This window comes from Artibeus jamaicensis, unplaced genomic scaffold (assembly GCF_021234435.1).
Source record: "Artibeus jamaicensis isolate MK-2021 breed Jamaican fruit bat unplaced genomic scaffold, CSHL_Jam_final scaffold_660, whole genome shotgun sequence".
NCBI classification, from domain to species: Eukaryota; Metazoa; Chordata; class Mammalia; order Chiroptera; family Phyllostomidae; genus Artibeus; species Artibeus jamaicensis.
The window spans coordinates 416199-442180 of NW_026522052.1; positions in this window are offsets into that span (position 1 = coordinate 416199).

Sequence of the window (25982 nt, forward strand, 5' to 3'; positions counted from 1 at the left end):
AAGGAGGCCACAACCCATGTGTTGGTCAGCAGATGACCAGACAAACACCATGTGTGTCGGGGCAATGGGAAGTGATCACCTGACGGACACAAGGCCTGCTTTGGGGCAGCGAAAATGTTCCCGGACTAGACAGTGGTGATGGGTGCACAGCACTGTGAATGCACTAAAAGTTGCTTGAGGTCAATTTTCCGTTACATGTCATCTACGACCATAAAGAAGCTGATAAGCCTTAAGTCCTGTCTTCTCCAGCCTTAACACATTTTGACCTTTGGATGTTAATGCTCCAGGGACTTTAGCAAAGAAGATGTTCCTCTTTAGTAATTTAGCAACAGGGACATTGATCTTGATCAGAGGGTCACAGGCCTAATAAGTTTTTTAGGAACTAATTTTATGCATATCAACCTGCTATATGTATAAGGAAATAAAATATTGTGTTTGTATCCTTCCAAAATGGATTCTTGTTTCTTGGCCAAGAAAATTCCATCCAAATGCCAAAGTTCTGAAGTGCAACTTCATGGGAACCAGCATGCTTTCCACATCCAAGCAGCCCTTCCAGACACAGGAACCCTCTGAGATGCAGCCGGCCCTTTCTCGGGTCCAGACCCGAAGCTCAGGGTCATTCAGAGAATGTCTAGCTGCCCCCCCCATCTGCATCCCCTTGTGAAACCCAGTGTTTCCATTCAAAAAAGCAGGTTCTCTTGCACTTCACCATTGCCGCCCCCTCACTGCGTCACTGCCCGAGAACAAGCACTGTCCATGGACAGTCCTCATGAGGAGGGACAACTTACACACCGACCACGTCGCTAGCGCCTGGCTGCTGCCACCTGTATCTGGAGTGACTGTCGTGCATGTGAGTTCACATATTTTACACGGCTTCATCTTTTCTCCCATTTTTCATCTGCAGGTCAGAGGACCTTCGGCAAAAGTGGCAATCTTTCCTTGAAAGGTACAAACTGTGTTGGAATACACACTTTAAATCTCTAACCCCTATTGAAAGAATGTAAATCTCTGCAGAGCAGTGTCCCCAAACCACCCTGCCCCTTCTCGGTAGAAGCCCATACACACTATTCTATTTGCACAGAATTCCCTGCCCCCATTGACTCTGGCTGCCCCTGCATGTAATGTGCTCAGACAGACGAGCACACTCTTATTTCTGAGGCAGTTCTGGTTTCTCCTTACCTTTCCCTCTCCCCCACCTCTGCAGGAGAGCCCAAGTCATTCTCAACACTTGCACTCCATTTCCCTATGGGCAGGTTACACCTGCTGATGAATTCTCAAAGCCACTGCTGCTTCCCACCCTTGAACCCAGAGTGCAGTGCCCTCCCATCCAGGCAGGGAGGCTTTCAGGACTGGACTTGCTGCTCAGCACTCATGTGACCAGGGCGACCTGTTATTTTGGGGTCATGTCTTATTTTCCTGAAATAGTTTTGCACATTTTCTCCCACCCTGTGATGTAATTGTTCAGTTAATTTATGTGCCATTAAAAGAACTGCAAAGTATGTCAAAAATATTAGTAACATAGATTGATTTAAAAAATGAGCGAAGAGCTAATCCATCCTGCTCTGTTTTGGGTCCACACTGAATTGGATTAGGTACATCGACCAAGGACAAGGGCAAGACAATGCTCCCCTGACCGTCAGAAATGGTGCACCTGTAAGTTACGTGAAGACCAAACATCAAACCCAAGTTCCACATTTAGGAAGAATGAAGGAGAGATGCGGTGGGGGGGGGGGGTGTGGAGGGGGGAGAGAGAGAGGGAGGGTAGCAATAGAGAGAACATCTTTAAAGCACTGTGGGGAAAATGTGTTTTCCTGAATACATGTGTGGCCTTGTCTGCCCACGAGTGAGTCCTGGGCAATAGGAGGGAGAGGATCCGTGACAGCCATGGAGCTTAAGCATGGAAGGAACGTTGCATGTTCGGCATCGACCATGCTTCCCTGGATCCTTCTAATGACAGAGATAGTGGTTTGCCATAGAGTGATTTGCACAAGTGGTTACTACCTACTACTACTAAACACTTTTTCCAATGCTGCTACTTAGATATAGAGTGATTTGGGTTATTCTTTTTCCTAAAATGCTCTATTAATAAAGGATTATGTTATTGCCTAGATAAATTAGAGAGTGCTAATTAGTGGCCCATAAAAGAATTTTTTACTTTACAAAAGTTTTCATGGGAGAGTTTCCAAGTTGTGCTGAAGGGTGTTTAACACCTAGACAGTTCACAGAAGCATGCTGGTCCTGCTGACCAACGCTGACCAGCACTGACCAGCACCGTGGTGGTGGAGGAATGAGTGCACAGAGGGCATGGAGATGGGCTTAGACGCTCGGGTACCTGGGTCTTTCCTTTTCCCTGAGAATGCTCGCCTTGTGATAAATCCTGACATGGCCGACAGGACTAAGGGTCGCCCCTGTACACAGGGGCCATGGTGATGCTTGTGAGGTGGGCACCAGCAGGCAGGTACGGCCCTCTGGAAGGCCCACCCATGGAACTTCCTTTGCAGTGAGCAGGGTGTCCCATGGCCAACTCTGGCCAATTCCCATACTACAAGTGGAGGCTAACAAGGGGTGGCCCCTCAAAGGTACAGGTCTAGACATCCTGAGTTTTGCTAATGTGACTTGTCAGTGTGGGATCACACTGAGGAACCTTGGCCTTGAAAATGCCATGTCGAGCCATCTAGACTGCTAGGCTGCAGCCAGAAAGGAACTCATCATCAGGACCACCCTGAGTGTGCCGTGGGCCAGTCTATGAACCAAGGTCCTATGGCGAATGCCCTTGGCATCTTCCATGGGGGTCATGTCTTGGCGGCACCACACTCAGCCTCGGCAGTGGGCCCACAGCGCACGGTGCAGGCAGAAGGCAGGAGACACGGGCTGCAGAGCAGGTGGTTTGGTCACACCTGGCAAAGGTGTTCCTGCACCTGCTGAAGCTCCCAAAGTCCATCAAGCTGGATGCTTTCTCCCAGCAAATACGCTGGGACGAGTCCCCAGGAAATAGTGACAAACCCCACCACCCAGGGGTTTCATGGACAGGAGGGACAGGACTAGCATTTTGTCCACATGCTTCCCTGCCCTATCCCCAGTTCTCAAAATACTGCCTGCCACCAAGAGCAACTCAGCAAGTGTCAGGGGGACCCTCACTGGCTCGTCATCGTGGGAGTTGAGCGAGGCTTTCTTGACAGCCGCTGTTCAGAGAAGTCTGGGGCAATGTACTGAGACCCAGGGGTGCCAGGTATGCCTTGCAGCTATCCAGGCCCCATGAGAACTGCCCCTCAGTCTTGGACAAAGCAGTCAAGCTCCTGAAAGGCCAGAGGCCCAGTTCTGTGGTGTTAAGACACATTCTCCAGCCCTCTACCGTGACCAGGTTTCCAGCCTCCAGCAGGAAGCTTCCATGTGGGTTTCTCCAGCAGGGATATGCACAGGCCTGAAGCTGCGATCCCTGAGTTTCAATGAACTTTCTCTTGGAGAATATAGCTACCTGCTCCACTCCAGGAGTGGCCAGATGGAGCCAGTCGTTACCCCCTGGGGACTGGGAATAGTCCCCACACCTGATGCTTCCAAGTCCACAGTTCGATTTTAAGCGTATTGATTGGAGAGTGTAAAAAGAATGTTTCCAGTTTACTTGGATTACTTGATAGGGCTTCCTCAAGAAAGATCTTCCAGGGATTTAAAAACACACATACACACTCCCTGGGGAGAAGGGGGCAGGATGTTGGAGAGGGGCCTCGAGGTGAGCCCAGGTCGAACAGCAGTGGAGGGCCAGCTATGCAGAAGGCTGTCTTCCTGGGGCCTCCCCGCCTCCCCACCCCCCACCATGCTCCGAGGCCACAGCCTCACTCGGCACTCCCCATTCGCTAAAAGAGGGCTGTACGGGCTCTTTCTCATCCTGTCCATGCAGCATGCGGGCCTGCCCAGTGAGATGGGGGCCTGTCCTCAGGGCTGTTGTTAATGGCTGGCCTGGGAGGGGAGCTCTTGCCCAGGTGTGCTCTTTGTACTGGAGGTGTACCTGGGGCTCTTGAAGGACAGGCCTTTCTGAGTCTCCTGAGTGACATCTGCAGACACCTCCTCTGTCCTTGCAGGATGAACCAAGTTTTCCAGACTCCCACTAGTGTGCAGAATCACTATGTGGGTCTGGAAGTCCAGGGCTCAAACTTCGCCCCCCCCCCCATGGCTTTTCTTTCCTGATCATAGCCGGTACTACCCACTACTTCCAGGTGCCAGGAGATGCTGCAGCCCAAGGCCTGCGGCTTCAACACTGTCCCTGGGTGAGTGCTGCCCCCTGGTGGCTATTTTGAGGACTTACAGTCTAAGTACCCAGTTCTGAGACTTGATTAGAAGAGTGGAAGGTTTGACTCTTTCAGTGCTTTCTTCACTGTTCGGAGGATGCCAATCTCCACCTGGGGTCGTGAGAATTTCCTGTAGACAGAGCCTGCTCCGAGTGCTCCTTGTAAACATGGTCACTATGGCAGGCGGGCAAGAGGCCGATTTTCAGTGAGGCCAGTACAGACAGCTGGAGGCGAGGTGGCCCCTAAAGACAGCAGAGGCCCGGGCCCAGTGGCCTCCTTCCTCCTTGTTTCCCTCCTGGCGGTGGGAACCACAGCCTGGTGAGGAGTCCGGGGCAGGACCACGTTCCAGGGGATACTGCCTTTGAAGATGGGTTTCGCTGAGAACCAGGCTTGGCAAGTAATGTCATTATCTTCATTCTGGAAGCCGAAATTAGCAAAAATAAGCAATTTCTTTCTGGCTTCCTGAGGTTGCAAGTGCTTATAATTACTGTTTTGATATCAGTTATAGTTGTTTCCTCTCTTTTCTTAATTTGATTTTTAAAATATAAGTTTAGAAGAAAAATATGTAGAATATAACTTGGCGAATATTGTGGGATGATGTTTTAGTTTGTTTTTGGTATTCTTGCTAAGAGAAGTAAAAAGGATCCCCCTGATTTTATAAACTGAGGTATTCTAAGCCACTCAAAGAGGAATAAGAAGGTTATCATCTCAGAAAAAGGCAGCCTTACACAGTGAATGCACTTAGTGTTATAGAAGACTGCAGTGTCGACAGCTGCTAAGCCAGAGTTCTGCAGGGACAAACCCAGAGTCTGACAGTCAGACTTACTGACTTTGCAGGAGGACCTATGATCCTCATGGGTGCAGGCTCGGCACACGGAGGGGAGTATGGGCTTCATTAGAGTCAGGTTCCCGCCGAGGGTTCCGCCTTGAGCCTGGGAAATGCAGGAGTGCATTCTGGGTGGGTGGGTGTTTCTGAGGCAGGACTAAAAGAAGAAAATGTTAACCAGGGGTTGGGTGCTGGCATGAAGTGAGGGTCGTTCACCAGTTGGGCTGCCCTAGGGACGGGTGAACACAGCAAGGAGGAACTGGTGGTGTCACTGGGGAGACTTTCAACATTTCATGTATCTTTGTCTGTGTCTGAAAACGGCAGGACTGGTTTTTCTATTTCGATAAAGCTAATAATGCACACTCTTCCAGTCTTGGACAGGTTTCAGTCATTAACAATTCTCACTATGAATTCACAAAAACTTCACCTCGGGTCAGTAGCTCTTGCCCATTGTTTGAGAACAAAATAGTGGGTTTTACCATAGGCTGTTATCAGTTGCCCTATATCATCTGTTCATTCTTATACCATCACAACACTTAGTTTAATTATTCTGTTTTCATAGTTTAGCTATGCTTTTCCCTGCTTTCCCCCAATATAATATTGGGTTTCTAGTTTTGTACTCTCTTTTAATATCTGATAGGCTACTTTGTGTTCTCTGCCTTTTATTTCCTTAAAGAATCATCTTCTTTACTATTATGTCTTTGGGTTAATGGAGTGTCCATTTCCTTTCCTCTCTGAGCTTGAAATATATACCCTCTTTCACTGGATACTCAAGAGTTTATAACGTGCGTCCTTGATTTATCCACAATCCATGCTTCCTTGTACTTTTACTTGTTCTTTTATCCACTTTTAAATGCAAAGACATTACAATCTTTCATCATATATAGTTACTTTTCTCTTGATATGTATGCTTTTGTTATGTATTTTAGTTCTAAATAACAAGACATTACTTTTATGCACGACAAACATAGCTTTGTGCTTTCTTTAGTTTAGATTTGCTTTTGACAGTTTTTAGCTTTTGTTTATCAGAAGATGTCTTCATTCTCCCTTCATTTCTGAGGAATATTTGATATGAAATTCTAGATTTGCAGCTAGTTTCTTTCAGCACCCAGAAGATACGCCACCACCTCTGGCTCTCACTGTCTCCAGTGTGATGCCAGCTGTCCATTTTATTAGTGTTTGGAGAGGATGGTACAGTCCATCCTCAGTTCTCAAATGTCTCGGTTCTCAAATGGTTTGGCTCCTGACCAAGGCATTCACTGAAAACATGTCTCAGTGGTCTAGCCAACCTTGGGGTCTTGATTCTTGACCTGACAACCCTTTCATGCTGATACCTGTGTCATATGCCTCTCAGGCGACAGGGCAGGGGGTCCTTAGTCATTGCAGCTGGTCCTGGCAACCCACCTAGTTTTGCTGCTTTTCTGGTCCTGGAGCTGAAATATGAATAGATGTCATGTCTAGGGAGGCGACCTTCTGTATCTGGCTGTGAACTGCTCAGCCAGTGTGTTCAGCTCTCAGTCCAAGTTTCTCCATTCTGCTTGCCAAGGAATTCTCCTAGGTCCTCACTATCCTGCCTCAGCACCAAAACCATGCAGGTGCAGGTGGAGGCCAGGTCCTAGGCTCTTAGGAATGAGACGTGTCTAATTATGAGCCCTGCCTACACAGATGCGCATTTATTTCCGAAGGCTGATGGGGGAGGATCGGGCCTACCTTGTCAGGGTGAGACCAAAGGCTCTTCCGCAGCTCCTTCCCGTGAGAGACACCTGACATTCTCAAAGCTGGAGAAGTCAGGCAACACAACCACAAGCAAGTCCAAACAGGGATAGAATGGGCCTGGCTGCTTTATAGCCACCACAGTAAGATTTATAGGAAGGGTGGCAACTGCCTCCATACAGGGGCCATGGTACTATTGGGAACTGCCAGGCCAGCCTCCAGTTCTAGAGGCCTCCTGTCTGCCCATGGTGCCTAGTGCACATGTGTGGTCCATGGAGGTTTGGGGTTCTGGGCCCCAGGAACTAGGCCGGGGTAGAGAGAGGCAGGTCCCAGGAGCCATCTGGGTGGGAGGTGGGGGGCACAGCGTATGGCTAATTAAAAGCCCTTGCTTACACCTATGAGCATTTCCCTTCTGAAGAGTGAGCCCGGACCATCCACACTGCCATGTCTGGGTGAGCCCTTTCTCAGCTGCCAGAGCACCTCCAGTGCTCCTGGCACTGAGACTTCCCGAGGTCCAGGAAAGGCACCTGGACTTCCCGATGGCCGGGGAATCCCGGGCCGTGACAGGCAGCAGGTCTAAAGGGAGACTGATTGGACTGTGGCCATTTGACAGCTGCCGACTCACTAAGACTTAAGAGGGGTGTAGAAGACCCCCAGCCAGGAGTTGTGTGGGGGTTGGGGGCCATTCTGAAACCACTTAGGCCTGGAACGCCCATAGCGTCTGCGGACGCCTACTCTACGTGCTCAGGACACTGGGCACCGCAACCAGGCTGGTGACCAGAAAGGCCATCTCCCAGGGACTAGTTCTGGGCAGGGTGACAAGGCATATTTCTAACTATAAAGGAACTCCCTTACATAAACATGCATTTCCCTCCCGAAGGCTAAACCGGGAGTATTTACACTGGCCAGCCAGGGCACGGTCCGGTGGCCTGGAGATATTTCCTTCCAGTGAGAGGAGGCTGGACATTTTGATGCCCCTGGAAGTCCAGAGTTCCATCAGGCAGCAAGTCCCAGTAGGGACTGGATGGAGCGTGGCCTCTTTAAAGCTGCCTCCTCACACAGAGGTTGGGCATCAGTGGGGTTCTCACCATGCTGGGGCTGTTAAGACACCTGGGAATCCTTCTGAAGGGCCTGCCGGGCCTGGAGGTCCCCCAGCTTCCTTCAAGCACCAACTGTGCCTTCTTAGGCAGCGCAGGTCGGGCACCAGCACCAGGAACCAGGCAGCTCCTGGGGCCTGGCTCTTGGGAAGTTAAGGCCTGTGCCCAATTATAAACCCTTCGCCACACATAGGCACTTTCCCCCCAGAAGTCTGCACTGGGGGAACCAGGACTTCTCAGCCAGGGCATTGGCCAAGGTCATCTGCATTGAGACATACCGGGACGTCTTGGAGGCCAGACAAGTGGGGGTCCCCTGTGGCAGCACATCCAAATGGGGACTGACTGTGAGGCAGGTTGGTAAGAAGCTAGGAAAGTTCCTTGGCAAGTGGAACTCAGACAGGTAATTAAACAGCCGAGCACTTCACAGCCAGATAACAAATCACAGGTTCTTATTTTCCCTAACCAAGGACACTTAGAAGCACATGGTTTCTCCTAACAGAGCTAATCCTGACAGAGCCACCTCAGTCCCGGTTCCTCTTCTGGTGACATTCTTTGAAGGTGAAACTGACCACAGAATGACCCTGACCCCTCTGTTCCCTCATTTGGGTGCATCAGCACATTAAAAAACACACCTGGAAAGCTGATGAATATTCTATTGAGATCCTTCTGAGACCTCCCCTAAAATTTCTGCCTTCAGAAAACTAATTAAAACTCCCTGAACACACCTGCACCCTCCTCCCTTCTTTTTTAGGCGTGTATCTTCGCTTTCTTTCTTTTCAGCTCTAAGGTTTTCCACAGGACTTGCCTCCAGGGGAGCAGCAGGCAGCGGCCGCTCATCCCGGGCTCACCCCCTGACCCTGCCTCCGAGGGCCTGCCTTTCGCCTCTGTAACTCCTTTCCTGAGTCGGTGCAGCCCAACTGGCTCACTTCTTTGTCTCTGTAACTTTCTTTCTAATGGGCCAAGGCGGCTAGCTCTGCTTAGGTTCACCTGTGTTGCCATGATCTCGCCTCTTCTGTAAGTCCTTTCTTAGTTTCCAGCAAAGTAAACGTACTCTCCTGATCACCAGCACTTGTGTTGTAAAATTCTTCCTGCACGAAGTTAAGAACCCACACGTTCCAGACTGTGCAGGGACAGGCCCCCCTTGGCCCCGGTCCCTTTTCAGCGGCAACTGAACTGTGACTGCTTTAAAGTTGAAGCCTCATAACTGTGTGCCTGGGGGCTGTCTTTATTCTGGGAACTGTAGGGAGTTGGGAATTGTCCTCCAAATCCCCCCACTGTTAAATAGTTGTTTGTTCCAGGCACCTGTGGCACATGGGTGGGTAATGCAGGTCAGGGGTGCCAAATCCAGGAGCGAGGCAGGCTGACAGGGAGGCCTGGTTGGAGAGGCTGGCTCAGTGGGGGGACAAGGCGCAGGCCTGACTGAGACCCTCGCCTACACACACGCACTTTCCTCCTGAAGACTGGGCTGGGAGAGTCTGTACCACCTTGCTCTCTTCCCTTTAATGAGAGACACCTGGGCATCTTGAAGACTGGCAAACCCAGGGACCTCAGCAGCCTGCGTGTCCAAATGGGGACTTACTGGACTCTGGATACATTAAAGCTGCATTAAACCTGATGCTCCATAATAATTTCTGAGAGATTGGGATCTCTCTTTTTCCTGGGGTCTCCGTAGGAGACTGGGGACTGCTCTGAAGAACACATCCCCAGCCTGGAGTGCCCCAGGCCCTCCCAGGAACCTGTTTCCATGCGGGCACCAAGCAGTCCCGTGATGTCTGGCACTGGGAACCGGACAGGTGTAGAAAGGGGCTGGGTCCCAGGAGTGGGTTCCTGTGGGGACAAAGGACAGGCCTAATAACAAGCCCTCACCTGTACATGTGGCCACTGCCCTCCTACAGCCTGAGCTGGGGGCGTCTGTGCTGCCTGCCCAGGGCCAAGCCAAGAGGCCTGGCCACGGCTCCCTCCAGTGAGAGACGCCAGGACCTCTCGATGGCGAGACAAGCCAGGGGTCTGCCTGGGCAGCAGGTCCACGTGGGGACCGACAGGCTGTGGCTGCTTCAGCGCCGCTGCCTCGCGCTGATTTCCTGGAGAGGCGGAGGCTCCCTTGTGCTGGGGTCTAGGCAGGGATCTGGGAATTGTCCCAAAGAGCCACACGGTTCTGCAGGGCCCAGGGCTGTTCCTGGGGTGTTCTGCACACATGCCAGCCTTGCAGGTCAGAGGCGCTGGAACAAGGAACCAGGCATAGGCAGAGTGGCCTGGTCGGAGAAGCCTCCATGTGAGGGACAAGGCGTAGACCTAATTCAAAGCCCTCACCCACACAGGTGCACATTTCCCATCGAGACACTGAGCCGGGAGAGTCTAGACTGGCTTCCCAGGGTGAAACCAGGTGGCCCTGACATGGTTTGTGCCAGTGAGAGGCACCTGGATGTCCGGATGGCTAAAGAGGCCTGTAGGGTAAGTGGAGGCAGTCTGGCTTCCTCACCCAGGTGTCTGGGCAACTAAGGGAAGCAGTGTTCCCATAACCCCAAGAATGGGCCCAATAAGCAGTGTTCTCATAGCCTTGACACTGGGTCCGATAAACGGTTCCCATAGCCTTGAGTGGGCTCACATGGGTGGTGTGAAGCTGTGTTGTGCAAGATCCTCTGGCACCCTGTGGGTTTCGTTTCTTTCAAGTACTTAAAGGGGTAGGGGCTTCCCACTGGACCCATGGAGCTTGCAGCATGTGTGGCTCACCTGCCAGTGAACAAAGGCGCGTGAAGCATCCCCATGGCTCTGCGCAGTGTGTCCCATGTGCCCGGAGCTAGAGTGGACCTGCTGGGCCTTGACCAGCTGCAACACAAGGCCTGAGACCCTATCAGACAGCAAGTCAATGTGGTGCCTGACCTGCTGCTGCTGTTGTAAAGCTGCTGCCTCACAGGGATACATTTGCAGGAGCAGTAGGGGGCTCCTTCCAAGCTGGGTCTAGGCAGGATGCTGGAAACTGCCCCCATGGGCTTCTCAGGCTCGGAGCACCCTGGCTGCCTGGGTTGTACCCTGTGGGTTGTACCTGTGGGTGGGGTGGAGTGTGGGGGGTGAAGCACAGCAGCAGGGCTCTGAGCACCATGAACTAGGCTGCTGCCCATGAGAGGCAGGGCCCAGAAGCTGGATCACTGGGGGTCAAAGCATTTGCCTAATTAAACCCCTCGTCTACATGTATGGACATTGCTCCCCTTCAAGCAGAGCTAGAAAAATTTAAACTTCCTGGCAGGGTGAGGTGTGGCTAGCCCCTATGTTCTCGCTAGCGAGAGACTTCCGGAGGTTTTGTTGGCTGGAGAAGCTCTGGAGTCCATCAAGTGGCAAGTCTAAATGGAGAACGACTGGACATCGTTGCCTTAAAGCTGCCACCTTGCAATGGTTTTTGATTTGGGGAGGAGGCAAGAGCTCCTTCCAGTCGGGAGGATGGGCAGCAGGAAGTCACTCTGGGGAGGCCCTGGTCACTATGTGTGTGGAGACTGTGCGGGTCTGGCCTGTGGGCACCGGGAAACAGCCTGGTCCTCTGTGAGGCAGGGTGCTACACATCGGCCCCACGGGGAATGCGGCATTTGCCTAATTAAAAGCCTGTACCTACACATATGCTCTTCCTGTGCCCCCCAAGGGTGACAGGGCAGATCCGGATGGCAAATAAGGCAAAACCAAGCAACCAGGCAAAGTTTCCCACCAACAAGACACCTGGATATCTAATGGCTGAAGAAACCCACAGCTCTGTCAGGCAGCAAGTCCCACATGGTGACTGACCCACATGGTGTACTGGCGGCCCCATTACAGCTGGTGACTTTCAACCATTTTTGGAAGGGGCACTCACTCCAAATCAGGGGTGGACAGGAGGTCGGCACTGTCCTCCTGGAAAGCCCCCTATGCCAGTGTGAAGGCCGTGTGTTTCCCGGTGGGTTCTCTTGAGCTTTGTATAATGATGATCGTACAATGACAACTTTGCTTTTATATTTTCATCATTTTCCACTTGCATTTTTGTTATCTTTGGCTAGGACCTTTAATATAACATTGAAAAATGGTAATACTGGAACTCCTTGTGTTTCTCCAGGATTTTATGTGACTATTTCTAAACTTGCACCATTGAGTAAGATGTTTGCTGGAAGAGTTGCAGATGATATTGACTCCCCGCCTAACGAGAAAGAAACCCAACACCCTGGAGACCTTCTCCTCCCTGAACAGTAGCCAGCTCTCAACAGGACAGCCCCAGACCTGCTGGCTTTTGAGGTTCCCCTTTCTAACAAGGCCACTTCCTAGACCAGGGAGCTCCCACTTTGGCATGATCGTACAGACACGCTCTGCTTCCTTGGTCCTGTAAACAGGGGGAGTGTTGTGAGGGAAGGGCCCCCGGCACGTGTAGTCTACACTACGAGAAGAGAAGATCTGGGGAGGGGGGTTGTGTTCTCTGTTACCTCTGTGTCAGTTTCCCCAAGGACCCCTTTCACATCGGCATGGGGAGCACCAATGGAGAGTGTGTAGGGTCCCTTTGCATAGCAGTTGAGTTAACTGGGATGGAGTCTGGTTGTAGGACAGGGTGTCCTCTGCCTTCTACACACCACAGTCTACGGACCTGCTATTTTGATGTTTCATATTTGTGAGTCTGGAGTAGACTTGCTGCTCTTTTATTGGTCTGCACAATTGCTGTGGGATTCTCTATACTCCACTGCATGGACTTATGATTGGTTACATGCTGTGACCTCTGGCTTTTGCACCCATAAAGCCAGCTGAAAATGTGGCCAGGCATGACCTGTAAAGCTTGCCAAGGCTGCACAGTGGAAATGTCTCAGACCAAGAGAAGGAAGTGTATTTGGCTTTTCCTCTGACATTTAATGCAGGCATGGGTGGCATGCAACACTGCCTCCAAGTTCATAAGTGCTTTCTGGCCCGTGGAAAGCACTGCCGTTTGGCATTTCACCAAGTGTAGAGATTTGCACAAGGAAGCGGCTGCTGATAATCCCATGAATTAGTAGCACAACACTGAGTTTGCCGCTCTAATTTCTACCTGGTCTGCTGTGCCCTACGTATACTCTGCTAGAAAGAAAAATCAAAATCCGTTTGCCTTACCCTGGATGGCATACCAGCAATGGATCATGAGTGGGTTGAACACATCCTACCCCATGTAAACGGTTGGATGTTCAGAGGTTCTGTTGCAATGATAACAGTTTTACTTATAAAAAGGCTCCCATTCTATTATTGCTGTCCAAGTACAGCTGATCAGGACATCATGGACATTGAATGAGGACAAAACCCAAGGCTCTGTTTCCAAGTGGTCATCTTTGGAAAGTGCTGGGCTATAGCTTGAAGAGACATTCTATTATAAAACCAATGAGCTGTTAATTAAGAAACAGAATGTCAAGCACTTGATTGGCCTCTCTGAAAACTATAGACAGTGTATTCCACACCAGCGGATTTTGCTACAGCAACTGTACTGAGTCACCAGCCGTATGGCCACGTTTCGCTGGGGCCTCCTACACTAGAAGCCAAGGGCGCAGCCCAGGAGAGAGTGAATCAGTCTCTGCCCAGAGTCTCTTGTCTCCTCTGACCCCATAGAATCACAAGCATTTGTAGCCACCTCAGAGCCTCTATATGACCTATCCCCTTGCTGTCCCACTGCTGTTGGCAGTCTCTCTGCCTTCAAACTTGAGGACTTCTTTTGCTCAGAATCTGTGGAAACAGGTTGCCTCCCAGAGGATAGTCATGACCCTCTGTCCCAGCATTCTTGCCTTGGAAAAGGTCCTCTCGTAACTAAATTTCTGTATGGTGGGAAAACTCCCAAAAGTTCCATTGTGGTAGGAGAATGACACATTTTATATGATGAGCTACAGCTGGCCCCAAAGGCCAGAATCACTTCATACACAGGGGGCCCTTTTGCCACCCGAGGTGCCTTTGCCGAATGCATTACTGGATTGGGGCTTTGTCTAAAGACTGAACCCCCTGAAAAGACAGCTTGATGGTTCCAAGGTGAAGACGCTTGCGCCGAGGTGGAAACATCCGGTAGGACACTGTGTGCAGCACACCACCCAAGTGACATGGATCATCTGTTGCTCACAGCACTGAAGCTCTCACGGCGGGCGGCACTTTGCTCTGTGCTCCTCACTGGAGACCTCACTGGGCACCTCACACAGTGCCACGGGCCAGTACCAATGGCTTCCCTGCAGTTCAGCACTGGACATCCTCGGGCCTGTCTATGGAGACAGGGGCAGCTTGCCCGGCCCCTGTTCTCTGCGGTGCGTGTGCAGGCACACACCTGGGCCTGGTGCAGCTCCATCTGGGCTGGCACAGCCAATCCAGTGTGTACAGTCATCTTCTCTGCTGACGAAACTGTGAGGGGCTGGGGTGCCCAACGTCCAGTTCTCCTGCCCTGTGCTGGAAGATCCCTCCCTCTGATGATGACCTGTGCCCAGTCAGCTGGACTGGCCATCTCCACTTACAAACACCATGCACACACCCCTGCAGCTTCGGCTTTGGCTGAGCACCAAGGCACCCGGAACTCAGGGGATGGGAGACTGGGCGAGTCTGGGAAGGAACAGCACGCTCCTCTTCCTTTTTCGGTGGGGCAGCACCCTCCTCTCCTTTTGTTTTCTCCTTTTGTGCCTGCTCAACCTCAGCAGACCCACGGGTCACGGTATGCTTTTTCTGATGTCCATGGACAGCCTGTCCATTACGTTGGCCAGAGCCCAACCCCTCCTTTTCCTGTTACAGAAACAGAATGAACAGCCCCAAACAGCCTTCCCCCCTGTTCCAGGTGATGTTCATTGTTTGAGCGCCTTGTGATGCAGGACGTGTCACTTCATCTGTCCCAGACCGTGGGAGGCCACTGTGGCCTCTGTCCCAGACAGAGGTGTGGAGACCCCCTGCTGGGTGGAGAGAGCAGTGACATCTAATGAGCCTCCGGGGACCCGGCCGAGGGCTGATGGGAGACCAATATGAATGGCCTCAGAGGTGCTCATCCTCACTGCTAGTGAGCTGAGCAGAAAGCTGGCTCGCCAGCCTGAATCAGTTCGGCAGAAGGCAGATGGCAGCTGCAAGGTTCCTTCCAGGAAGGTCATTTCTTCAAACAGGGAGCCTCTATCACGGTGCGGACACAAATGTTTCCTGCCCTCCTGTCTTGCAAAGACCTAGGGCATCGTGGGGAGGGGCAGAGCCGAAGTTCTGTGATGGTGTGAATCTGCTGCTTTACTGCTGGCAAGTTCACATTTGTGACACTTTGTGTGTGTTTATCACATGGAGCCTGGGTGTGTGTTGGGACCCCTGTGCACAGCACTCCCCAGTATCCACGCTGCCAGTCTTCCTGGCCTATGAAACTTAAAATTTGTTGCAGAATCTACACCTCAGAAGGGATAACCCTGACTGCAGTGCAGCACTAAATTTTAATTGTTCTAAGCTGATTATGATAATCCTGTTGTTTGTCAGTGACTGCTTTCGGGGTGGGGCCATGGTCCTCTGACGAACCACGTGACATAAATAAAAGGCTGTTAAGGCTTTTAAAGCCTGCCTCCTGAAAACCTTTGTCACCGTCAAAAAGAGACTTGACCCTGGCAGGGGTGGTGGAGGAGTTGTGCTGCCAGCCGCCCCCATCCCCTGCCCCCTGAACACGGTGCAGCCACGGGCACAGAGCATCCAGTCGCCACCTCGGCCCCCCCCAGTTCTGCCCATCTGCTCTCAGCGGGCAAAGGCACAAAGATACATGAATGCATAACAACAGACCATGGTGTTGGCATAGTGGGAATCAGCGATTTTGCATGGGAAGCTTTGGGAGATGTTTATTGTATTCTGCCTGAAATAGGGACAAACGAGATGACCTGGAAGCTTTGGAAAGTTGTGAAGGCTGCCAGTGAGCTCAGTTCTCCTCCATCTGGAGAAGTAACTGAAGTTAACGAGGCCCTTGCAGAAAACCCAGGACCTGTCCACAGATCTCGTTATGAAGATGGCCGTCTCACCCAGGTGACACTGCGTGACCCTTCAGAGCTGGAGAGCTCCTGTGTGAAGAAGCTCACAAGTAATACATCAACTCTGCTGAGAAGCGAGACCGGACACCCTCTCCCTCAAATAAAGTAGCATGAAACAGCTTCATCAGACATAATTGTCTAAATTATTAGTGGTGAATTGATGATTTAAAATAGCAACTTATAGTAAGACCAATGGGGAAAAATTATAACAATGCTCCTGGCAGAAAATACCAGGATATTTCTGGCGATATTTCTAGCGAATAAACTTTCTAGCGATTGCAGATAAATACAATTTGCGTCTTTTTCACAACACCCTAGGATTTTTAGACGAGGCTACAGTTATAATGTTCAGAAGCCTTGAAATTATCTGTGCTGAAATCTAGTTATAAAATTATGTAATTCGAGGACAGCATTATTATCTTGAGCCTGAAATTATACTGTGACTTGCTTATGTCTGCCTCTGGACTTAGGTGGTCACAGCGCTCAGCAGTCTTTCCCTGGGAAATGGCCTGCGGCCCAGAAAAGTTTCTGTGTGTTGTTAGAGTCAGGTGACGAACAATGCCATCTCAATTTTACAACAAACTGTGTTTGCTGGTGGTGTTTCTATGCAATGAAGCAATAGCCTTGCAGAAAAATAGGAACATTTAATAGTAAAGCACTCAGCCCTGGCTGGTGTAGCTCAGTGGATTGAGCACGGGCCTGTGAACCAGAGTATCGAGGTTCGATTCCCAGTCAGGGCACATGCCTGGGTTGCAGGCCAGGTCCCAGCAGGGGATGCATGAGAGGCAACCGTACATTGATATTTCTCTCCCTCTCTCCTTTCCTTTTCCTCTAAAGATAAATAAATAAAATCTTTAAAAAATAGTAAAGCATTCAACTTATTCATAAAAAAAAAACAAATATCTGATCAAATGAGCCTCAAGAATAGATGTCTGTGCTGATGTGCCCGAGTCTGCGCTGCATTTAGGGAGCCCTCCCCACGCCAGGAGCTGGGAGGAGGCCCGGGTGGGACCAGCCGCCTCTCCAAGGGTGAGAGAGGCACAGAGGGGGAGGGACACTCCCCTAAGATGACTGATCCGAAAATCGCTCTCATCCAGGTTTCCTGCACTGAGAGAACAAAACCTCATTGTCTGAGGCAACTGAATAAAAACCTTCTGGATGGGTACAGTGCATTTATCATGTAAAGGAATTTCCATCCTGATTCCGTAAAAGTGTTATTTTAAACTTCACGTGTGTGTTGAATGCTTTTCTCCCTCTAGCAATATGACCATATGACATTTTCCTTAAAATTGTGAACGTGGTAAATTATGTAAAGAGGTTTTCTCATGTTGAACCCTTGCTTTGCTCAGATGACCCGCACGGAGTCACTAGGCTTTGGCTTCCATTTGTTACATGTAACACTTATGAGGGATACTTGATTCGCATCTACACTTATGAGCGTTACTTGATTTTTCTTTTATTTCCCTCATTTAGTTGGTTTGCCTCATAAAATGAGTTTGTTAGGTACCTACCTTATTCCATTATCGGGAACAACTTGTATGAGAAAGAGGTGGTCTATTTTTATAAAAACCTCCTGTCACCTTGTTTGGGTGTGGAGCTCAGCAGCGTGCGGGGCCTCCCTATGTATGGAAGTGCTTTTTATAAAGTGCCGATTATTTGAAATTTGCAAAGACTTCTTTGTAACCTAAAACATAGTCAAATTTCAAAATTTTTGTATGAGTTTTTGTGCATGAAAGAGCTTTTATATATCTATTAGCTTAAACCTATTAAATACATTATTCAAAATTATTTATTTTTGGTCTGATTGAGCTATGTTTTCATAGAAATATATTGTAAAGTCCCTTATACAGCTTTGAATTTTTTAATTTCTTTTTGTAATTATTTTACTTTCTACTTTGTAAATTTTGAGGCTACATTGTTAAAATTTATACATGATCAGGATTATTACTTTTTCTTTGCACACCCCCTATTTTATTTAAGTAATATAATTCCTTAATGCTACTAAATCCTTTTTGCCTTAAACTCTGTCTTGTCGTTTATTAAGTGTTGCTGTACCCACTTTTGAGGACACACATATATATATTTTTTCCTCACTGCCGTCACGTGAGTGACTTCTGCCTGATCTAATTTTGTGTTTTCCTCCCCGTCGGCCTGGCTCGACACCCTTGCAGCCCAATGGCACCCGTATGTGGTCCCAGACTCCTGCCAACACACACTGATAAAATGCCGACCACTGTAATGTACAGCCTGTTTGCCTGGACCGAACCTCGTGCTTCCTGCTGGGCTGAGGAGGGTGCGGCTGGCTGGTTCAGGAAGGTCGAAGGGGTTTGTTCCCGGCCCCCGGCTCTCGTGTGCTGTGGAGTCCTGACTGGAGCCCACTCTGAACTGCTCCAGCGTCCATCAAAGGTCTTCTGGTCTCCTCCCCTTTTCCTGAGTGGGATTTTAAAGTTGTCTTCGTGTATACTCTTCTCCGTCTGTACAGTTACTCTGAGTGCTGCATAGTCTCTGGGGTCACTGTTGCCATGGAAACCAGGGCCTGCCCCCCACCCCCAGTGTACACTCCACCCCAGTCCTCAGAGTGATCACACCCTCCAGCAGCAGCCACAGTACCTCACGTTCCCCCACCAAGAAGGTTACCTGTGTGTGTATTAAATGCCTTTTAGCCTGGTCCCCAAACCTTCTTGTAAAGGTCTATTTTCTGGGCTACCTCTGGTATCAGACCAGCCTGGTTTCTAGCAGGAAAGAGGTGGTGCACTCAGAAGAGGGAATGGAGGGAAGTGCAGTTGAGGTGAAAGTTAGGGGAAGCCAGTGAGGGATGCGGATGCACCCTGGGAAGCCACTTCCACACCCAGGCCTGAGGGTGTGGGGGGTGAGCTGTCCCCAGCTGTTGGCAAGGTGTGCAGCCAGAACACTACAGTGCTCGGTCTACAGGCTGCCCCGAGGCCTCCCAGAGCTGCCAGGCCTGGCCTCCGAGCCTGGGCGCCAGCAGGCCCCTTCCTCCCTTTGCGGCGATGGACACGAGCCATGGACCTTCTAGGAGGCTGGCCCCTCCCGTCACCATTGTTTTGTGCGTCCCTAAGAGATGCCTGCTTTCTGGATGTCTCAGCATTTCCCTTTCTTGTTTTTGAGTTTAGTTATCTGTTCGCTTATTGAAAATAAAATCTGTCTTCTCAATCTTGAGCATTTTCAGTTTGGTACAAGGGAAGAAGAGTGCAGGGTCTGTTCATTCAGCCAACTGGAAACTAGAACCCTATGTGTGTTCCAATAATAATGTCAACATCTACAAGTTTGCAATTCCTCACCTACAATTCTGACATCCACAAAACTCTGGAAAACCTGAAGTGTTTTTCTTTTTAACCAATCATTTGGCAGCTAAGCTTGACTTGAATGTCAGTTAGTTTGGAAGCAAAACCCACCATGAATCGATATGCCATTTTTTGTCTTTATTTATCTCTCTTAATGTGACTGTTCAGATGTCTGAATGCCGAAATAGTCATCTGTTTTTCTGCAGCTGCTAGAGATTTATTTTGTTGAAACCTTTTCTGTGATTTCAGCTCCGTGCAGGTAGGGGGAGGCTAGCAAACACACCCTGCACTTTGTGGGTCCAGTTCCAGGCTTTTCCGCTGCTTCGGGCACGTTGCTTGGGCAAAGCCTCTTGCGTGCAGAGATAAAACGGGGGTCATGTCTGCATGGGCTTCAGCTGGTTCCTGAGAGGAGAGTGAGATAAAAGCACTATTTTGTTTGCTATTTAGCACAAAGCTTGAAGCGCAGGAAGCTCGCAGTAACTAAAAGCTGTCACTGTTACAATCGGTGCATAATGTTCTGTGACTTTCTAAATTTAACCCTGTGGAGTAGAGTCATTTCCACACCATCAGTTTGATCTTTGTGTTTTAATGGTTTTATAATGTCATCTCGATCGACCCCATGGTGTATGTTCTCTACCAGCCCCCGGAAGTGTTTGCTGCAGTGTGGGCACGGACGAGTCCACACCCCTCTGGCTCCTGTTCCTAGAGGGCCAGCTCCGTCACCGTCCCTGGGCGCTTGGCCTGCCGCCTCCCTTCATAAGCCCATCTCCCCGCTTTTGTTGTCGCTGTTCCACTTCAGGAGTCTGAAGTATTTCTGTATTTCTGGAAAGTTCCTTGTATTTCCTTGGCATTGGGTTTTTGCATTTTTTGTGATATCCTAAATATCTTTCCACACTTATACACCTGGTGAATTCCTCGCCCTTCAGGAGCCTGTCCTGGTGAATAAAGCCTTCCTGGCCTAAACAAGCCCCCCGGGCCTCGTAGCCTGTGTGCAGCCTGCCTTACCCGGGTGCTCAGTGTGCGGCTGGGAGGCGCGAACACCTGATGGCAGGACGGCCATCAACTTGGGGCAACAGGGCCTGAGACTGGAAACATATCACTGACTTTTGAATTCCCAGAGTCTAGCACACGGTGTCACTTAGGAGACACACATGCTTTTGAACAAATAAGAAAACGGACTATTTCTGGATGTGGCACACATCTCTCTAATTCTGTGATTCAGACGGTGAGGTGTGTTTGAACACACCGACCTCCCCTCATGGGAGGTGACTGTTTTGAGGACGGCACCAGGGCTTGTTCTCGTGGCTTCTTGATCGTCTTGCACAGCACCTGACAGACCAAAGGATGGAAAAGTGACCTGAATTTAGCCTTGAGGGGAGCATCTCAGTGAAGAGAGGGGACCCTCCAAAGCTGTGCATGCAGCCGAGGAGCTGGGGTCAGGCTTCCGGACTTCAGATTCCTGGGGAACACTCTTCCTGCTGTGACATCCTGTCTCCAGTTCTCTGCTCCCGCCTGCCGCCTGCTGGGCTTCTCCTCCGTCAACCAGAGGGTCATTCAGTTCTTCACTTATTCCCAGGCAGGACTTCAGTTTGAAGGTAACTCCTGTCTCTCTTTGAGTTCAACCCAGATTTCTCTGGGAGCAGGGTGCTTGCTGGGGTTTATTTTCTGTGAATAAAATCATGAGGGAGCTTTGGTGACATCCCTGTAGTTGCTTCATTGTTAAACAAAGCAGCCCACTAATCTAGCAACACAACCTAGAATTTTATATTGGGCTTTTTATTGTTCCATGTTATTGGCGCTTGCTGTGGAGGTAGGAGAGAAAAGAGCACGGGGTTTAAGTCTCCTTTAATTTTCTCTTTCCTCATTTTCTCTGCATATGTTCAAACAGGGGGTGGACAGCCCTGGAGCTAAAGGACACAGCCAGGGGAGAGTCTCCGCTGTCCTAGCTGCCTGCCTTCCCAGGAGGCAGGCACCTTGCACGTGGCTCTCTCCATCGCAACAGCCTCCTCCCCTCCTGAGCTTGCCAGCCAGGGGCCCAGGCTCCCTCATCCTTGTGACTTGTTGCTATTATCTGGCTCCCCCTCGCCCTTGGAACTGAAACCTGAGACGGCCTCACTTGTTTACTTCCTCACTTCATCCCTCCAGGCTGTATCACAGAACACATGGTTTGTTTGTTTCCTTTTTTTTTTAACCAAAAGGAACTTGGTCCTAGTGCTAATTTACTTTAAAGGTCCCTTGGGGGGAAATTGAGCTGTCCTTTTTTATCCTTGGTGTCACAGGGTCTATTGTTCACATCCCCCCTTGGACTGGAGTGATTTGTCTCCCAATCCGCTGCAGAGTAAGACTCTTTCTCAGGGTGATTGAACAGGAAAGACCCTCAGTGAGGACAGCCGCTGGATGCGTCCCTAAAGCTGGGCGTCTCCTTCCTCATACTGCTGGGAAGTTAGTTCATGGATCCTGCTTAAAACATACCCACTCGCCTTTTCAGTGACAGCACCTGCTCCTGGAACCAGTTATCCTGCTGGTCACAAACTTTCTGATGGGTTTCCCCAGGGAACCCCCCACTGCACCCCGGTAAGACAGACTGAGCTCAATGACCTTGGCGGGGAGAGCCGCAGGGGCACTGGCTGCCCCTAGTTGAGTGTGGATTTAAGAATGTGCTGAGGTCTCCTCACAGGTTGTTAATGGAGACATGTGGACTGACAGTTCTTGGTTTTACAGATATTTTTATTAAGATCGCCCCAGAGTAAAAATTAAAGTGCACATTATCTTCATTATAGGAAGAATTTTGCAAGACCAAGGATACCTCTGACAACTCAATTCTAAAAGTGTTCCTATTGCAGGGTGCATGTCTTTCCCCAGCCTGAGAGTAGTTGGCATGATTTGGCTAAAGCAGTTTCACCAAGACCAATGGCTTTTCTTCTCAAAGAATGGTCAGCTCTGTCTTCTCTGTTTCTTGTCGCCCAGACTGAGGTCCAAGATGCCAGAGGCATCGCTCATTCTGAGCCTGGCACTTCCCATGTCAGACTGTCATTTCTTTTGCATAAGAAGGACCCAGTCCTCCTCCCCAGGGCTGCCTAAGCCACTCACCCTTACTGAGGGCTTGTTTGTTACATGCTGGCAGTTTTCCAGGTGCCAGAATCCAATAGTGACCTCAACACTCCATCTCTGCCCTCAGAGAGGATAGATTTGTGGGACTTGAATATTATTTTTCCGAAAGGAAGAGGTGGACAGCATGATTTTATTAAATTCTTTTAGTACAGTGTTGGAGGATCTTAAAATCCTATATTTCAAACCAACACAAGCACTGCAAATGATATCCTCCTGAACCTAGCTGACTTATCTAACTAGGGAAAGTTAATTTAATACAGTAAGTTGGAGGCTAAATGATTTCGCTGTACTCACATTTCTCTGTCCCTTCCCCCTCCTCACTGGGCACACTCCCAGTCTCCTCCCCTTCCGCAGAGGTAGCCAGGACTGATGATGTGTTTTATGGACTCACTGAAAAGTTTCCATATGGTGAGCAGCAGGGAACGTGGACGTTATGGGATGAAGATACAGTCATTCTGTATTGAACAGCTGACTTTACCAGAGTGCAACATCATTCTCTCTCAAAAGCCATTGTAGACGTATTACCTGTGGACACAGACAACAGTGTGCTGATGGCCAGCAGGGAGGGGAAGAGGGGGCTGGGGGAGGAGGAGGAGGGCAAAGGTAGGAGGGGGAAGCAAGGACATCTGCGATAGAGTCAATAATACAAATAAAGAAAAAAGTCACTTTAAGATACAGCAAAATGCTAGTTTCTGTAACAACTAAAATGATACTTTCTAACTTCAATTCGGTCTCTACTATATGAAATTTGAAACCTTGAAGGTTGCTGTTCAAGTTTGTTAGTGACCTAGATTTGATTTTCCGCCCATGGAACTGAGGTCTGAGAATTTATTCTCTACAAGTTTGAAGATTTGGTAGAAGGGACAGAGTGTCATTTATTATTCCTAGGCTTTGTCCATGCAGGCAAACTTCCTCTTTGGGGCTCAGGAATTCAGCTGGGTCCCGTTGGTGTGACCCAACTGGCTGGAGCACCGTCCCTTGGACCAAAGTGTCGTGGCCCAGGGCACACTGCTGGGCTGTGGTTTGCTCCCTGGTCCAAGCATGTGCAAGAGGGCAACCAACTGGTGATTCTCCCTCTAGAAGTGGTGACAAAATGTCTGAGGCTGAGGAAAAAGAAGGAATTCAGTTGGTTGCTCGCCAGTGCGCAAGCAATAACATTCCCGGAGTCAGCGCCGGACCTCTGCCGCCGTGGCAGCGAAGCGCCCCACTCAGCAGAGCGCTGCGCAGGCCCCCCTGGGGGGTGGTGCGGTCCTGTGTGAGCTTGCCGCCCCCCACCCCGTGCTGATTGCCCGGCTGCTTTTTGAACAGGATCCGAAAGGAGCAAATAATATTTACTTCTTTGTACTTTTTCCTCACAGGCATTTTCTACCCACATTTTTCACATAACAGCTTTAGTTGAAATATCCAGTTGCCTTCAGACGTGGTACCTCCAATTACAAAAGGCAAAAGGACATTTAATCGAAACTAATGAAATAATGTTTAAGTATACATTTGTTGTCACTCATAAAATTTCACCTTTTTTTAAAAAAATATTTTCTTTATTTATTTTTCGAGAGAGGGGAAGGGTAGGATAAAGAGTGGGAGAGAAACATGAGTGTGTGGTTGCCTCTCATGCGTCCCCTGCCGGGAACTGGCCTGCAACCCAGGCATGTGCCCTGACTGGGAATTGAACAGCGATACTCTGGTTCGCAGGCCCGAGCTCAATCCACTGAGCTATGCCAGCCAGGGCTAAAATTTCACCTTTTTATTCATGTCAAAGGAAAATCATGATCTGACTAGTAAATTTGAGGGGATTTGGAGGAATGTTTTGATGAAAATCCACAGTATGAAATTATTGAAAAAATGGAAAGTAAAAGCTACAGTTAAAATATGATATAAAATCACAAGATGATAGTACATGAGTTGCATCTCAAAGAACTATTTATTCATCTGGGATAGACGGAAGAAAGCATCATTTGACAGTGAACTTGGGCACTATATTGCAAGACAGTTTCTAAATAAGATCTTGTGCTGAATGTACTGTTGGTATTTCAGGGCTTGGTATTTCAAGTAACCGATAGTTATAATATGTATTTACGAAGTGGTAGTAAAAATAACAATACTGAACCTCACTGCCTCTGATATATCTTATGTCTACTCCAAAATGTATGTATAAGTGGGTATCTTAAGCTTAATAAAATCTGGTTTAAATTCAGTACAATAACCAAATGCCTATTTAATAACCAAATTGGTTATTAAAAGAAATAAATAAAAATTCACAGTAATATAAACTCTCTACGATTCACTCAGAAGTAAAAGAGTAATTGTATATGGGGCTTTACGCACACATTCATAGTCATTACCACTGTATGTCCACACAGAAGGCTTTATCCTGAAGTCACATTTGGCAGCCCCGAAATGCCTAAACTATGAACTTCACAGAGGAACTACAGACTTGAATGTTGTACCCTCAAAGCACTGACGAAGTGAGGGGGAAATCACCTATCAGAGCAAGTCAGAATGAGGCTTCAAGTCAGGATGTGGAGTAGGTAAATGTGAGACTCACCTTCCCACATGACCACATCAAAATTAGATCTAAGCTACAGAACAGCCATCATTCAGAACAGCCTGGAATCGAGCTGAACAGAAGTCCTGCATCCAGGGAATTAAAGAAGCCACATGAGACTGGTGGGAGTTGTGGAAATGCTAATGGCTGGTCCCACACCCATGTGTAATGGCTAAAAATCAGAAAGGATTTCTCTACTGAGGAGGGTCTTCTCCTCCTTCTACTGAGGAAGGAGTGAGGGGTTTTGGTCCCACACCAGGGTTCCAGTGCCAGGAGGAGAAGTCCCCATAACATCTGGCTATGAAAACTAGAAAGACTTGAGGCTGAGGGAGACAGAGGGCTTCTGGAGTCCCAGAAAGTTCCTCTTAAAAAGCCCACATCCGTGGACTTCCTCGGACACACTTGCTCTGAGCTCCAGCACGGAGGCAGCAGCTAGAAAGGTGCCAGGGACATAAGGGGAGGAATTGAACTGTCTGGCCTTGGGGCGAGAGCTGGGGGGATAGCTTTCTCCCAGACAGAAGTGCTAGCAGAGGCCAAGGTTATCTTGCTGAAACCTCCTCCCACACAGCCAGCAGGCAGGAGGGTGCCACATCTGAATCTCTGTCAACCTGGCTCACACTGTGTGCCCAGCCCCGGGGGATCCCCTGAGACTCCAACCCACACAACTTGCAGGCCCACATAAGCTGTTTCCAGTGGCTTCTCCATACAAATGTCCTGTTGTGGCTCATACTTGAGATTTTCCTAAAATCTCAGCAACATCTGGCCTCAGCATGCTCTGTACCTCTCACTAAGTGGCCCTAGGCCCACACTAGCAGTGAATGGCCTTGGTTCACAGACTAGCTTTGCCTGGGCATCTCCAAGCCCCTCACAAGTAGCAGCCATCTGAAGAATGCTTTGTAGCTCATGCTGGGTGACTGTAGCAGAACACAGATGGTGGCTGACCTTGAGGGGGATGGTGTATCTTCTGGGAGGCCCCAGAGTCAGTGCACCGAGTAGACAGCTTCAGGCAACCTCCAAGCACCACCACCCAACTACCTCCCCAAGTGACACATTCAAGGGGTGAACTCAGCAGCACCAGAGCCCTGCTGAAGTAAGTCCTGCTCTGTTGGGGTGGGTCCCTGCACAGCTG